This window comes from Thalassophryne amazonica, chromosome 2, assembly GCF_902500255.1.
Source record: "Thalassophryne amazonica chromosome 2, fThaAma1.1, whole genome shotgun sequence".
Classification (NCBI taxonomy): domain Eukaryota; kingdom Metazoa; phylum Chordata; class Actinopteri; order Batrachoidiformes; family Batrachoididae; genus Thalassophryne; species Thalassophryne amazonica.
In genome coordinates, this window is record NC_047104.1 from 34412073 (window position 1) to 34428417 (window position 16345).

The 16345-nt window shown below is 46.0% G+C and overlaps 1 long non-coding RNA gene across 1 annotated transcript; it reads left to right on the top strand.

Moving 5' to 3' along the window:
• The first annotated feature begins 422 nt into the window (after positions 1-422).
• LOC117501977 lies at positions 423-15886 on the top strand. The gene is made up of 3 exons (XR_004558149.1): positions 423-553; positions 12319-12325; positions 15875-15886. It is a non-coding gene; the product is annotated as an uncharacterized LOC117501977 (long non-coding RNA).
• Positions 15887-16345: the final 459 nt, after the last annotated feature.

Genomic DNA, 16345 nt, shown 5'->3' on the forward strand with positions numbered 1-16345 from the left:
CAAAAAATAATAGTTTGCCTGATAATGTTCAAAAACAGTTTATGGAGAGAGAAGGGGGATACAATTTGAGAGGCGCACTAAAATTCAAACATGCCAGAGCTCTCACTACCAGAAAGAGTTTTTGTGTGTCGGTCTGTGGTGTGAAGCTCTGGAACTCAATTTGTGAAGAGCTGAGAGGGTGTCCAGACATGAGAAGGTTTTAAAAGAAGTTTAAAGAGGTGAATCTGTCAGGATACAGTGAAGCAATTTAGAACTAATACATTTTCGAGAGTTGAGCAATAGAAGAAACCCTGTTGCACTTGTGTTATTAAATGGTGCAAATGAATGTTGGAGTTTCTTATGTGTAAATTATAGAAAAGTTGACTGAAACTGTGAAAGCACAAGGAATGTTCACAAATAAGTGAGTATAAATTGTAGCTTGGAACTTCTGAAATATATAAATTGCAGAAGTGGGAACAACACTGTAACCATGATGATATAAGTTGTATTGTAAGTTCAGAGTAAAGGGATGGGACTAATAAGTTTATACTTCTTCCCATTCCTTTTTGAATATGTACTTTCTTTATGTAGTAATGATTCTGTTTTGTCTTGTCATGTGTACTATACACATATTCAAATAAACAAACTTGAACTTGAAATTGAAACTTGAGCCAGAATCCCGATCCAAATCCAGATCACCTCCAAAATTTAATGGAGTCTTCCATTGCCAAATATCTATCTATGGTGAAAATTTTGTCAAAATACATGCAGTAGTTTTGACGTAATCCTGCTAACACAGAGACAGACAGACAAGCAAATAAATAAATAAATAAACACCAATGATTTTATTACATCCTTGGAGGATGTCACAAGGTGTAAAATAAAATTTAAAAAATCTGTTGGTTCATGAAAATGAGGGCATAGCTTTCCTGTATTTTAGCTCTGGGTGTATCTACAGTCAGTTCACATATATTCTGCAGAGGACAGTGATTAGTCATAAACATGTTGTCACACTGTGATGATTAAGTAAACAGATTGAAATAATTTGTCCAGTGGAAATATCGCTTAATCAGTCAGTCTCTGGTGGATTTGGGGCTCTGATGAATGGATGATGTTACATTTCCACTGGCAACACAAAGAGCGACATTCAGCAGAATGATTTTCCTGGTTTCAAGACATATAAGCACTCTGGGGTGTGGGGAGCAAGATCTGACCAGGATTTACAGAGCTCTCAATGCAAATGTGGCTAGAACTTGGCTAGCTTGGGGATCATGATGTCATACTTCTGTTGTGAAAAGTGTGATGACACAGACCCACAACAGGGGGCGTAAATGAATGGTCAATGGAAATGCAAAAAGTAACAATTTAATGTTGTGAAATGTGCACAACGGAATACAGATACAGTTTTACACTACAGTCAATTACAAAGTTGGTGTCGTGTGGGCAGGCTCGAGGATAGGAGACGCACATCCAGAGAAGAGTCGGGACCCACACGATTTCCACTGCCAACGGATCTGGAACACCCTGGAGCCGCCAAGTCCTGAGTCCCCAGGTGGCCACCGTCCCCAGCTGTCAGATCGGGTACTGCTGGCAGGAAACAGAAACAGTTAATAGTGGGTGTGTGTGCACACACCCAGCAAAACAGTCAGCAAGCAGTTCCTTTTCGGTTGGGAAAACACCTCCACCTCCTGATCTCACAATTCCTTTGAGTGTTCGTGCAGACCCCCAATATACACTTAACGAGTGCAGGAGTGCAGAGCAGAAAACGCCAACTCCTCCCAACTTCCTCCAACTCGGCTGTAAGTGAATATGGCTGCAAACTCAAAATCACAGATTAACAGCTCCCAGCTTAGATGCAAAGTACGTTACAACTTAAGCTTAGCTGTGGAAAGCACAAAGACGGCTGAGAGTTTACCTGAAAAGGTTAGACGATTTCGCGGCAGAGATGTGGTGTCTTCGCCAGGCTTTTATGGGTGAGGTGTGATGAGGTGATGAATGACAGCTGTCAACTCCGGGCTCCTGGTGCTCCTGGCAGCGACTGCGCCCTCTGGTGCCTGAAGCCCGCCTTCAGTCAGGGCGCCCTCTGGTGTTGGGCCAGCAGTACCTCCTCTTCGGGCGGCCCACACAAAAACTTCCTCACTAAAGCCTCGGTCCCACTGAATAATAAGCCATGAATAATGAGCCACGCATGGGTGTTTCAGCGATTATTCAGGAATGATCCATGTCTTAAGCTATCATGTATCTGCTACTACGGCACCTCTATGTGCCTCTCTGTACCTCACATGTGCCAGGTATGAGCCTCTAGTGAGCCACGACTGACCTGTCATTTGAGCCCCATCCAGCCTCGAATGGCTCGTGTCGCTGCATATGATCCACGTCAAGCCACATGATCCATAAGCGCCATGTAACACGATGTTGGTGCACGTTTAGGCATGGGCTTGGTCCAAACCTCCAGCCCTCCCACACTTGGTCCGTTTAAAGTGTGGGTTTTCAATTCACAGCATCCATTCAAGATGTTGTCACACAGTCTGGCCGGTGTGCACCGTGCGCCAGGCTGCAGTTCACCTGTGTTCCAGAGTCATTAAATGCACCAGACGAGCTAGAATGGAACCATGGGTTCTTGGACAGTTGCCTCTGCGCTTCTTCTCACTGGCTTTATTTCTTCCGTGGGTTTACAGTCATTTTGAATCCGTGATCCAACTTTTAACTTTGTGTTCATCCATTAATGTCTGCAAAATTGCTCTTTTGCGTGCTCGCGTTCTGCATTCCTGGCCAGTCGCCTCTGTGCTTCTTCCTGCTGGCTTTATTTCTTCCACAGCTTTACAGTCTTTACAGTCATCTCACTTTTTTTTTTTCGTGCTCCTGTGACGAAATGAGTCAAATTTTTGTGACGGGGGTTTTTTAAAACTATTCCTAACCTTATTCCTAGTCCTGACCATAACCTTAACAATAACCTAATCTTACTCCCCCCCCCCCACCCTAACCATAACCATCCCCGACACCCCTGCTTCACCTTTAATTTTGTGCAGCCATCCCAGAATGAATTAGAATGAATTTGTGCTGCTGTGACAAAAATGACGCACTTTTCATTACAATATCACAAACCAATAGATTAATGTATATTTTGTGCTGCTGAATCACGACTTGCCGTGAGGCCAGATTACATTTTGACAGTGTGATCCAACTTTTAACTTTGTGTTCATCCATTAATATCTGCAAAATTGCTCTTTTGTGAGCTTGTGTTCTGCGTAAATGCTCGTCTTCAGTGCGAGTCATTGCATCAGCATGCTCAGAGTGTGCCTCATCGGATCCATTATAACTAGATGATCAATCTATCATAAACATACTTTTACAGCTGCTTATAAAGAAGGAATGAACATGAAACTGTTTTACCAAGATATTACAATTAAAAACATGACAAATACTTACCTTTTAGGCTGTTCCAAATATGTTCTCCACCTCAGCGCACGAGACAGAGACACGCAAAAAGCTCCAAATGTCCTCTGTGATTCCAGAAGTGATTAGAGGTGTTTTCAACATTCAAGCTCTGACAGAAAATGATTACTCTGCTACAAAATAATTATTTTATACAGCGTCCGGTGCACAAAGCAGGTGGGACTGTAGTGTGCAAGAGGGCTGAGCCTGTCCAAAATAGCCTGTCCTGTCCTCGTAGCCGCCAGGTGCTCTGATAATGGGTTTTAACAGCCTCGCCCTCACTACAAACATGCCTTTAAAATCCTCGTTTGTCCTCGTAGTACCCCATACACAAACATCTTGAAATTAGCGCCATGCTCAGAGATGAGCCTCATTAGCTGAATATTCTGCCTCTAAGTGCCTCTCAGAGCCACTATTCTCCTACGATTGTTGAATAACTGGACTCGTACCAAAAAACATGCTCCATGGTTCATTATTGATCCTTCATTATTTGGTCAGACCAGGGCTTAAGTTCTTCTGCTAACAGTGTCCCCTCCATTGTGCTAGTGTTCAGTGCAGCTTCAACAGCAAGGATAGCAAATGACCTTTCTCTGTGGTGCCTTCTCGCCACGAGAATCTCTCAGGTGCGCTCTTATGTCCAAATAAAAATGTAGACAGCTGTGCTGTCCTTTTCTTCAGGATTGACTAAATGAACAGCCCTGGGAAACTGTCCTTTCTGCTGCCATGCTGAATTCACACCCCACGCTGGAACTTTGGCCAATCTAAAGCCCAGTCTGAACCACTGGACAACCACAGGATATAAACACGAGTATCATAGAAGTAACAAACAAGTGGAGGTAAAAATGGTAAATGCAACCACGAGGAAAGCTCTGAGTCTGATGTCCACTAAAATTTTTCAGCATGCACTAAACTTTCAGACAAACTTACTGGACATGAGCTGACAAGGAATGTGTTAAAAGAATGAGTAAAGGACTTTTGCAGGACAAAACCAAATATGAACTGATACCAAATATTTTGTATACATTACTCATAGTTTCCTCAATCCAGCATAGTGTGACTGACACATAATGCTGAAGATTTTGTTCTACAGTTTAGCAGCATCACTACTTCATCCATCCATCCATTTTGTAAATCTTCTCATTCCAATTAAGGGCCACTGAAGGCTGGTGTTTATCTCAGCAGTCTCTGGGTGAAAGGCAGGATTCACCCAGGATACATGCCCACACATACAGAAAAAAAAACAAAAAACCTCATTCATTTTGGAAATGGGAGGAAGCCGGAGCACCAGGAGAGAAACCCTTCAAACACAGGGAGAACATGCAGATGCTACACAGAAAAGACCAGGCGGGACCTTCTCACTGTGCGGTAAAAGTGCTAACAACGAGGCTACAGTGCTGCCTTGCTGTCTTCCAAAAACTCCACATCTCTAAAGTGCTGCTTTAATGATGTGTGATTACCGAATGCATTGTTTCTGTCAAACACTGGTCATAGTGTGCTGGGAACTGCTGGGAGTGGGGGAGGGGGTATGATTTTAATGGTTTCCATCTTTTCACTTCATAATCTGGATGAAAGCTTGACATTGACTGGGGAAGTTCAAACAGCTACTGAAGGATGAAACAGACGATATCTGCCAAGTGAGAGAAAAGCAGGACAAAGCTGCTACCTCAACCTAGAATACCAATAATTTCTTTTACCTTGACCCGACAAAGTCGAGCAAACTCAAAATCCAGTACAGAATGCATTTATGCCACCGCACTGGGGCCTTTCTAGACCTAGGGCCACATGTACAAAGCATGCGTATGCACAAAAACGTTGCATATGTACATCTCCACGCCAGCATTCAGATGTATCAAAAGTGATATGACCATGGAAATGTGCAGTGTGTCGTGTAAAAATCCTGGCTGGCGTACACACGTTTCTACAGCTGTTGTTCCACTGTGGACACATAGAGGTGATGCTGGGAACTAGGGATGAGCGAGTACACCGGTATCTGTATCTGTTCAACCATCTAAATTATCTGTATTTGTACTCTGAGTGGGCATGGCCTAAACCGGAAGTGGGCGTGGTTCAACTGGAAATGGGTGGGGCTTACATCTGTACATTATTTTCAGGCTGAAATTGAAATGGATTGATCAGAAGTTTCTATATTTGTTGTGGGCTGCCTGCTCTATTTCTGCTGCTGCTGCTCCTTTTTTCCCCTCTGCACAGGTGGCATGCTGCAAGCTGATCAACACACCTGATCTCCATTCAATCAGCACCTGCATAAGAACCCCGGCTCCTCATTCCATCTTCGCCAGAAACTCAGCTAATCTTCCACAGTAAGCTTGGCCTTTCTGTTTTCCCAGAAACAGAATTTTTCTGACTTTTTGGGTGTTTCCACACACCTCCTGTCTGAGCCTCAGCTCAGAGCTGACTTCGTCCTCGTTGCTGCCGCACCAAGACCAGCCTGACCTGCAGTCTGTGCGTGGAGCTCTCATACTCTGCAGCCTGTGCGCAGAGCTCACACACTCTGCATCTACCAGCAAAGCTAAGTGTTTGTCACCTTTTGCTTACACGAGCTGCTTCACTCTGAACTGTGAACTTTTCCTGATAACAAACATGAAGAAGAAACTGAACTGACTCACTCTGTCTAACAACTGCATCTCTGGACCACCTGTGACAGTTTGTCACTGACTGACTGTGAGAATCACTTCTGGAAGTGACCGGCTCAGCACTCACTCATCTGTCTCTCCTCCCCAATCACGTCGACAGCTTGCAGGCGGCCACCTGGCTCCTTAAGGAGCCACCTGTACTGTACTCCCTTCCACCTGTACTGAAGACATCTGGGCTGCGGTTCCCCAGGTTCCACCGCTGAGCGGGCCGGTCTCCACACAGCTAGATAGCTGCAAACTTCACTCATTTAACCTCAGTATTTGTACTCATTGTAAATAAATCTCTTTTCTAATGTACCTTTTCTGCTCCCTGCTTTTGGGTTCGTCCTTCAGCCACGCCGAACCATAACAGAAGTTTCTGGCCACGTCATGGACCCAGCGGGGGCAGACCATTTTCAGCAAGCGCTTAACATCCAGGGAGAGTACCTCAGAAAGCTCCAGCAAGCCGTAGATTCCATCGCGGATCATGTGAGCACACTCACAGGCCATGTCAAACACTCCGACACCCGCCTCTCAGATCTCTCATCACAGCTGTCTCAGCTTTCAGTTAGACCCATTCCGACGCTGTTTCCTGCTGTTCCAGCTCAAATAATCACCTCTTTGTTCTCCCGCGCGGTCTCTGCGGATCCGCCCAAACCATACATATGCCACCCATAACCGTTCACAGGTTGTGTAGATACATGTGCTGCTTTTCTGATGCAATGCTCTCTTGTTTTTGGTCAACGTCCTTCTCAGTATAGCGCCGATAAGAGTAAGGTTGCTTATGTCATTAATCTGCTCAGAGGAGACGTGCGCGCCTGACTGACCGCGCTCTGGAGCAATGACTCCCCGCTCCGCCATTCTTTCGCAGCCTTCACTAAGGAATTCCGTTTAGTTTTTGATCATCCAACTCGGAGAGATTCCGTTTCTCAATGGCTGCTCACTCTCAAGCAGGGTTCGCATAGTGCAGCAGAATTTGTGGTGGACTTCCGCATATTGGCAGCGGAGGCCGATTGGAATAATGTGGCACTATGGAGCGTGTTTATAAACGGTCTCAATGACTCATTAAAAGATGAGTTGGCGGTCCGGGATGAACCAAGTAATCTGGACTCACGTATTGCATTAATAATTAGGCTGGATAACCACATGAGGGAGTGTCGCCGGGATAAGGGCCGTCGGGCTGACCGGGACTCTTCCACTCGCCCCTCCCCTCGGCATACACCAGGACCGCCTCTACCACACTCCATCGAGTCCTCCCCTGACACGACAGCTCCCCCTGCTGGTGAGCCTATGCAGCTCATCAGGGCTAAATTGCCGCTCTATTGTAGTGCTAAGTGGCATAGCCTTAGCACATGCCCTGTTCGGCCAAAAGCCAACGGTCACCCGTAGGATCCGGGCTGCTTTTGAGCCAAGCTAAATTCATGGGTGTGAGTTCCGGCCGCCCTCAAATCCCGGCCAGTCTTTGTTTCGGCAGTGAAACACTTTCGGTTCCTGCGCTCATCGACACGGGAGCCAAAGATGATTTCATAGATGCTAGTTCTGCTTCCAAGGCTAGGTTGCCTCTTGAAGCACTTCCTTCCTCGCTGTCTGTGCATGCTTTAGATGGCACACCCATTCCTATCATCACTCACCACACTGTTCCAGTCACTTTAGTGGTGTCAAGTAATCACAGAGAGATTATACACTTTTATGTTATCCCATCTTCATCTCCCTTTGTTCTAGGCCACCCTTGGATTTTCAAACACAATCCCGAAATTGATTGGCAGTCCGGGGTTATCACTCGATGGAGCGAAGCCTATCACAGGGAGTGTCTTAGTTCCTCGGTTCCCCCCAGCATTGTGGTCAAGGACCAGGTCCATTTACATCCCGATTTGTCTTTAGTTCCTCCGGAGTACCACGACCTTGCTGAAGTGTTCAGTAAGGATTGTGCTCTCTCACTTCCTCCTCACCGTCTATATGCCTGCGCCATTGACTTGCTTCCTGGCACCCCGCTTCCTTCAGGTAGGTTGTATAACCTCTCCCGCTTAGAACGCGAGTCAATGGAGACCTACATCCGGGACTCCTTGGCCGCTGGGCTGATCCGACCCTCTTCTTCCCCTTTAGGGGCAGGCTTCTTCTTTGTTGGTAAGAAGGATGGCTCCCTTCGCCCCTGCATTGATTTCCGGGGGCTAAACGCCATCAAGGTCTGCAATCGGTACCCGCTATCACTTCTTGATTCGGCGTTTAGCTCCTTGCATGGGGCGACCATATTTACCAAATTGGACCTCTGCAAAGCTTACCACCTGTGCGTGTCAAGGAGGGGGATGAGTGGAAAACTGCCTTTAATACACCTTTAGGACATTTTGAGTACCTGGTCATGCCCTTCGGTCTCACCAACGCACCTGCCACCTTCCAAGCCCTCGTTAACGATGTGATGCGTGATTTTCTAAATTGATTTGTTTTCGTTTACCTGGACGACATCCTGATCTTTTCACCAAACCTTCAAGCCCACACTAAACATGTGCGCCTGGTACTCCAGCGACTGTTGGAGAACAGGTTATTCGTCAAGGCAGAAAAATGCAAGGTTAACCTCAACACTGTGTCTTTTTTGGGCTTCATCATTTCTCACAATCAGGTCAAACCTGACCCGGCAAATGTCAAAGCAGTCATGGACTGGCCAGTTCCAGCCAGTGTTAAACAATTACAGCAATTCCTGGGCTTCGCGAATTTCTACTGACGCTTCATTCATGGTTTTAGTCAGATCGCAGCCCCCCTCTCTGCACTCATGTCTTCAAAAAACATTTTTCAGTGGACACCTCAGGCTGATGCCGCCTTTTCTTTGCTAAAAGAATGATTCGCCACTGCATCGATCCTCACACAGCCAGACCCAGATCGCCAGCTCATCATTGAAGTTGATGACTCGGACACAGGGTTAGGAGCCGTGTTATCTCAGAGGTCAGAGAAAGACAATCGGGTACATCCATGCACTTATTTCTCGCGACATCTGACCCCCGCTGAGAGAAACTATGACGTGGGTAATCGGGAACTCTTGGCAGTTAAGGAGGCACTAGCCGAGTGGAGACATTGGCTGGAGGGGGCCACAGTTCCATTCATCATTTGGACAGACCACTGCAATCTTGAGTACATCCAGTCTGGTGGTCATTATTCTTTGGAAGATTTAACTTTTCCATTTCCTACCATCCCGGCAGCAAAAACACCAAGGCTGATGCACTCTCTCGGCAATTCTCTCCCACCAAAGAACCACTCCAGATTCCAGAGACCATCCTTCCTTGATCCATGATTGTGGGGGCACTGACCTGGGATGTCGAGTGAGCTGTCCAGGAAGCCCTCACCCGCCATCCGGACCCTGGGGGTTGGCCGCCCGGTCGGCTTTTTGTTCCACCTGAGGTCCGGTCTCAAGTCCTCCAGTTCTGTCATTCCTCGAAGCTGTCTTGTCATCCTGGGGTCCACCATACCCTGGACCTCCTCCACCGCCACTTCAGGTGGCCCTCAGCACAGGCCGATGTGAGAGAATTTGTCCAAGCCTGCTTGGTCTATGCTCATAGAAAAACTTGGTCCTTGGTCACACCTCGGGATGGACTTTGTTACCGGACTACCGCCATCCCAGGGTAACACAGTCGTCCTCACAATCGTGGATCGGTTCTCCAAGGCTGCCCACTTCGTGCCCCTGCTGAAGCTACCAACCGCCCAGGAGACTGCGGACCTTCTAGTCCTCCACGTCATCCTGCTGCATGGCATACCTCTGGACATCGTATCTGACCGTGGTCCTCAGTTCACCTCGCAAGTCTAGCAGAGTTTCTGTGCTGTGCTCGGGACCTCGGTCAGCCTGTCGTCCGGGTTCCATCCTCAGACCAATGGGCAGGCAGAGCGGGCAAAAAAAGACCTGGAGACCACCCTACGGTGCGTCTCCACTGCCCACCCGACTGACTGGAGTCAACACCTGCCCTTGGTGGAGTATGCACACAACTCCCAGGTCTCCTCAGTCACCGGACTCTCTCATTTTGAGGCCTCTTTGGGTTATCAGTCTCCACTGTTTCCTTCCCAGGAATCCGAGGTCTCTGTTCCCTCGGTGCTCTATATCAGGAGATGCCGTCGGGTGTGGAAGACAGCCTGCTCTGCTCTGCTGAAGACTCGGACACAGGGCTATGCGGACCGGCATCGGGCCCCCGCCCCCACTTATCAACCTGGGCAGGGGGTGTGGCTCTCATCACGGGACATTCCCCTGCCTATGGACTCTCCGAAGATGGCTCCCCACTTCATCGGACCTTTTGTTGTAGACCAGGTGGTCAATCTGGTGGCCGTCCGGCTTCATCTTCCTAGTTCCTTGCAGATCCACCCAGTCTTCTACGTTTCCAGATTGAAGCCTGTCCACTCTAGTCATCTGTGTCCTTCTGCTCCTCCGCCACCCCCTGCCCGGATGGTGGATGGTCATCCATCATGGACCGTCCAGAAGATCTTGGACGTAATCTTCCACGGTAAGCTTGGCCTTTCTATTTTCCCAGAAATAGAATTTTTCTGACTTTTTGGGTGTTTCCAAACACCTCCTGTCTGAACCTCAGCTTAGAGCTGACTTCGTCCTCGTTGCTGCCGCACCGAGACCAGCCTGACCTGCAGTCTGTGAGCAGAGCTCTCACACTCTGCAGCCTGTGTGGGGAGCTCACACACTTTGCATCTACCAGCAAAGTGTTTGTCACCTTTTGCTCACACGAGCCGCTTCATTCTGAACTCTTATTGGAATATTGTACAACCTGAACTGTGAACTTTTCCTGATAACAAACACAAAGAAGAAACTGAACTGAATCACTGTATCTCTGGACCAGCTGTGATAGTTTGTCACTGGCTGACTGTGAGAATCACTTCTGGAAGTAACTGGCTCAGCACTCACTCATCTGTCTCTCCTCCCCAGTCACGTCGACAGCTTGCAGGCAGCCACCTGGCTCCGGGTCCCTTCCACCTGTACTGAAGACATCTGGGCTGCGGTTCCCCTGGTTCCACCCCTGAGCGGGCCGGTCTCCACACAGCTAGATAGCTGCACACTTGACTCATTTAACCTCAGTATTTGTACTCATTGTAAATAAATCTCTTTTCTAACATACCTTTTCTGCTCCCTGCTTTTGGGTTCATCCTTCATCCACGCTGAACCATAACAATATTTATTAATTATTTGAAAACTATTTACAGAACAGCCTCAAAATTGAGATTCAAATCACTGATTTTGATCACAAAAGTAAGAGAACTATTTACAGAACAAGTTTTTTTTATGAAATCAGAACATGAATATTCTTAAGGGTATGAATAAGTAACAGAACAGCCTCAGAACTGACATTCATTGTAGTCATAAATTATGAACTAGGTATGCATGAACAAGAGTTGTTATAATCAACACAACTTTCTTTTTTGTTATTTTTATTATTTTTAATTTTATGATCAAACTGTGATTTTTTTTCAATTATTTCTTTATTTTTACTACCTAACATTCTTGGCATTTTGATTAAGGTGTCTCTGCATCTGTGTCTGTGTGCATAAGTGTGTGACTGAGGGAGAGAGAGAGGTTGTTCTAAAAACTGTTTATTTTTAATGAGCTGTGTGAACTTGGTGATTCATGCAAACATCCAGTGATGGCAAACAGGGAAATAATATGTCAGCCTTGTTCACTGTATTCTTCTCAAAAGCACCGTGTTCAGTACAAGCAAAGTTTTCCAACTGACTTTTTTTCACCAGCCAGCAAACAAACAGTTAAAAAAAAACCTGACTGGAGTGGAGTCAGTGAGCGACACAACATGAGTCCTTTACAGCTCTGTCTTCCCAGGTAACACACAACATAAATGCAATGTTGCTGGAAAGTTGCTGACAATGTTGTAGCAACATGAATTTGTAGACTCCCCACAGTGTTGCTACAACATTGTGGGGAGTTTACAAATTCACCTTACTACAACATTGCAACACAACTTTGCTGACAACATTGCAGCAACGTTGTGGGGAGTCTACAAATTCACGTTGCTTACAACGTTGTCAGCAATGTTGCTGACAATGTTGCAGCAATGTTGTGGGGAGTCTACAAATTCACATTGCTACAACGTCATTGCAACTTCTGTGCAACATTCTGGCAATGTCAAATTGTTAGCTGGGTTGTCAAATGCACTGTGTATGTTAAGAAACAAGTTCACAGAGTAACGTTAAAAATATCATACAAACCAAATCAGAGGTGAATTGAAGAAAAATTAAGGAACACAGCAATGTGAGCTGGAGTCAAGCCAAACATACAGAGCGAGAGAGCCTGTGTGTCTGTGTGTGTGAGAGAAGCTGCAGACAGACGTGCCTGTGTAGGGAGGGGCAGACACTGTGTGTGACTGGCCAATCACTGAGTGTGAAGACAGTCAGTTAGCCAATCAGGATTTTCCTTCAGCACGAGCACAGATATTGATGAGTTTTATTCGGATCATGCTCATGCTCTGCAAAAATGCTTTGTATCCGGCACAACCCTACTGGGAACCGTTAATAGTGTGAAAACAAGAAGCCATCAGAGTGATGTGCACATCAGAGACACACTGATGGGCAATAAACACACACACGTTTGCAATTATATGGATGGATATAAAACTGATGCGAAAAATGGCACTAACAGTGGCTGTGCTAGCATCAGAGGACATTGCAAATGGTGCAATCTGACGTGCACGTGTATTCAGGGAATGCATGGTTTTTCTTGAAATAAAGTGATAAACTGATAAACTCAAACCCATTTTGATTAGTAATAATAGTAATAGGCTTTATTGTCATTGTACAAGTAATACAACGAAATTACCAGAGACTCATCACAGTGGCATAGCAACACACACACACACACACGTGATGACACACACCCACACACACACAACACAATAATAACAGTCACAATAAATAATACAGCCTTAAATATCAATACATGATTAAACATAGTAAAACTAATAGGTTAAAAAAAAACCATTATTGCACAGTCCCTGCTCTGTATTGTCCCAATGTTGTCAGTGTAATTGTAATTTATTTAAATGTTGTATGGCTCTAGGGTAAAAACTATTCAAAAGTCTATTCATATCTGTTTTTATGGCTCTGTACCGCCTGCCTGAGGGCATAAGGTTGAATATTTTTTGTCCAGGATGTGAAGAGTCTTTTAAAATGTTTTTGGCTCTGGAAAGGTATCGAGCACCTGCGACTTCTTCCAGGGAGGGAAGAGGACAGCCAATAATCTTCTGTGCTGTTTCCACCATCCTTTGTAGAGTCCTTCTTTCTGCTGCTGTACAAGCTGCATACCAGACTGTGACTCCGTAGGTCAACATGTTCTCGATGACAGTGTGGTAGAAGGACTTCATTACTGCTCTGCTGAGATGATGTTTCCTTAGGATTCTGAGAAAGTGAAGGCGTTGCGATGCCTTCTTGATTAAATCAGTTGTGTGCACTGTCCAAGAGAGTGTGTTTGTGATGTGTATACCAAAATTTATAGCTTTGAACAATTTCCACTGAGTCACCTTTTATAAAGAGGGGTGAGTAATCAATCCTGTTCTTCCTGAAGTCTATTATCAATTCTTTTGTTTTGTTTATGTTTAAGTTGAGGTTGTTCGCAGAGCACCACATTGTCAGACCTTGGACTTCCTTGTGATATGATGTCTCATCCCCCCCTGAGATGAGGCCAATGACAGTTGTATCGTCTGCAAACTTAATTATTGTGTTGACTGTGGAAGCAGACGTGCAGTCAAATGTATATAAGGAATACAGCAGAGGGCTTAGCACACAGCCTTGAGGGGAGCCCATGCTGAGAGTTAGTGAAGAGGAAAAATGAGAACCAAGTTTAACAGACTGGGGACGGTGTGTAAGGAAGTCCAGGATCCAGGAACAGAGATGTGAAGAGAAGCCAAGATGGAGAAGTTTCCTGATGAGAATGTCTGGAATGATAGTATTGAATGCTGAACTATAATCAATGAACAGCATCCGGGCATACGTGTGACTTCATTCCAGGTGCTGTAAAACTGTGTAAAGGGCTGTATTTATGGCATCCTCAGTGGATCTATTTTGTCTATATGCAAACTGATGGATATCAAATGATGGAGGAAGGTTGGCTTTTATATGCTGTGCTATCAGTCTCTCTAGGCATTTGGTAACCACGGGTGTGAGAGCAACAGGTCTATAATCATTCAAGTTCTTTATGTTGTGTTTTTTGGGTACTGGAATGATTGTAGCTGTTTTAAGACAGGAGGGGACTGTGGCACTGGCAAGGGATAAGTTAAAAATGTTTGTAAAAACCTTTGCTAGTTCGTAGCCACAGGCTTTCAAGACCTTCCCAGGTACACCATCTGGGCCTGTGGCTTTCCTTGGGTTCACAGCTCTAAACACATTCCTCACTTCATGTTCCTGAACACTCAGAACCCTCTGGTCTGTAGCAGGGATGTTTATGTGTGAGGGTAGAGAAGTAGCCTCAAACCTTGAGAAGAAGCAGTTCAGCTTCTCCGCCAGAGAGGCACTTCTCTCAGAGATGGTGGCAGTATTTCCCTCATAGCTGGTAATTCCTTTCAATCCCTGCCATGCCTGTCTCGCGTTGTTGTTCCTGACGCTCTCCTCAATATTTTTTGAGTGCGTCCGTTTTGCCTTCCTGATACCTTAAGTTTGCCCTTGCGCAGCTGTATAAGGCCTGGTCTCCTGACTTGAAGGCCCTATCACGAGCTCATATAAGCATGGAGACCTCCTTTGTCACCCATGCTTTCTGGTTTGAAAAGATCCGGACCCGTTTCTGCACTGTGACACTACCCACACAGCAGTTGATGTAGAAAAGAACCTGCTGTGTATATAATTCCAGGTCAGAATGATGGAATAAATCCCAATCAGTTCGTTGGAAACAGTCCTGAAGTTGTTTGAGAGCTCCATCGGGCTAAGTTTGAATTATCTTTGTCACAGGCTTTGTTTTCTTCCTGCGAGGGATGTAAGCTGGTACCAATAGAAGAGAGACATGATCTGACAGGCCAAGATGGGGCAGTGGTACAGCTCTGTAGGCATGCTTAATGTCTGAATATACATGATCAAGTATATTGCTACCCCTGGTGGGACACTTAACATACTGTATAAATCTTGGAAGCACTGTTTTCAAGCAAGCCTTGTTAAAGTCACCAGCTATGATATGTGTCCCTTCAGGGTACGCCTTTTGCTGGAGGGTGATGATGTCATACAGATAACTCAGAGCTGTGCTCACGTTGGCCTCAGGTGGAATGTAAACAACAGTGATAACTACAGCAGAAAATTCCCTCGGTAAATAGAATGGTCTGAATAATACAGTCAAAGTTTCTATATCTGATGAGCAGTGTTTATTAATGACACGGCTCTGCGAGCACCAATCGTTATGTGCGTACATGCAGAGACCACCTCCCCTCTTCTTACCAGAGCTGCTGTCTCGGTCCTGTTGGTAAAGCGTGTGGCTAACTAGCTGCACACTGGTGTCCGGGATCGATGGATGAAGCCAGGTCTCAGTTATAATAAGCACACTGCAGTCCCGCACAGTCTTATTAGTGGTGATAAGGAGTTCCAATTCATCCACTTTGTGCACAATGGACCGAGCGTTAAGAAGAAACAGACTGGGAAGCGGGGGTTTTTGCGGTTGTTTCCGTAGCCATGCTTGTAGGCCTGAACGACATCCCTGCTTTCTCTTTCTGTCCCTCCTCCACCTGCCACGTTTGGTCGAGCTGCCAACAATCCAGGGAGCCCCGGCTGGTCGTGTAATATCTGGGGAACTCTTATGATCCCACTGGATCTGTTTTGTCATGACGGCGCTTGACTGTAATCCAATGCAAATCAGTTCTTGTCGGCTGTAGATATGCTTTGTATAGCAAAATGAAAAAAGACAAAGGACCCCAAATAAGACAAATGTACACCATACTGGAGAGCCAAAAGCCGCAGCACTAGTGCGCGCAGCCATCATGGGCTCAATCCATAGGACATTACCAAGGCCACTGATACTGGAGTTGCATCTATGTTCGCAGACAAGATGGTGGCGCCTTCCCCAGTAGGGTGGAGGTCATCCGGCATCAGCAAGCCATGGCAGCCCCAGAACGAAGGCCAGTTATCAATAAAGCTAAAGCCTTGCTGTCTACAAAACTGTACCAGCCACCTATTTAACAATGTCAGCCTGCTAACCGCCTCATCAGTACCCCGGGAGGGGAGGGGATCAGAGACTATTAATTGATGCCGACCCATCTTTCTGGCAAGGTCACAAGTCCTGTCAATGCCCATTTTTGTGACCTCTGAGTGTTTCATCCTGATATCATTGGTGCCAACGTGAATAA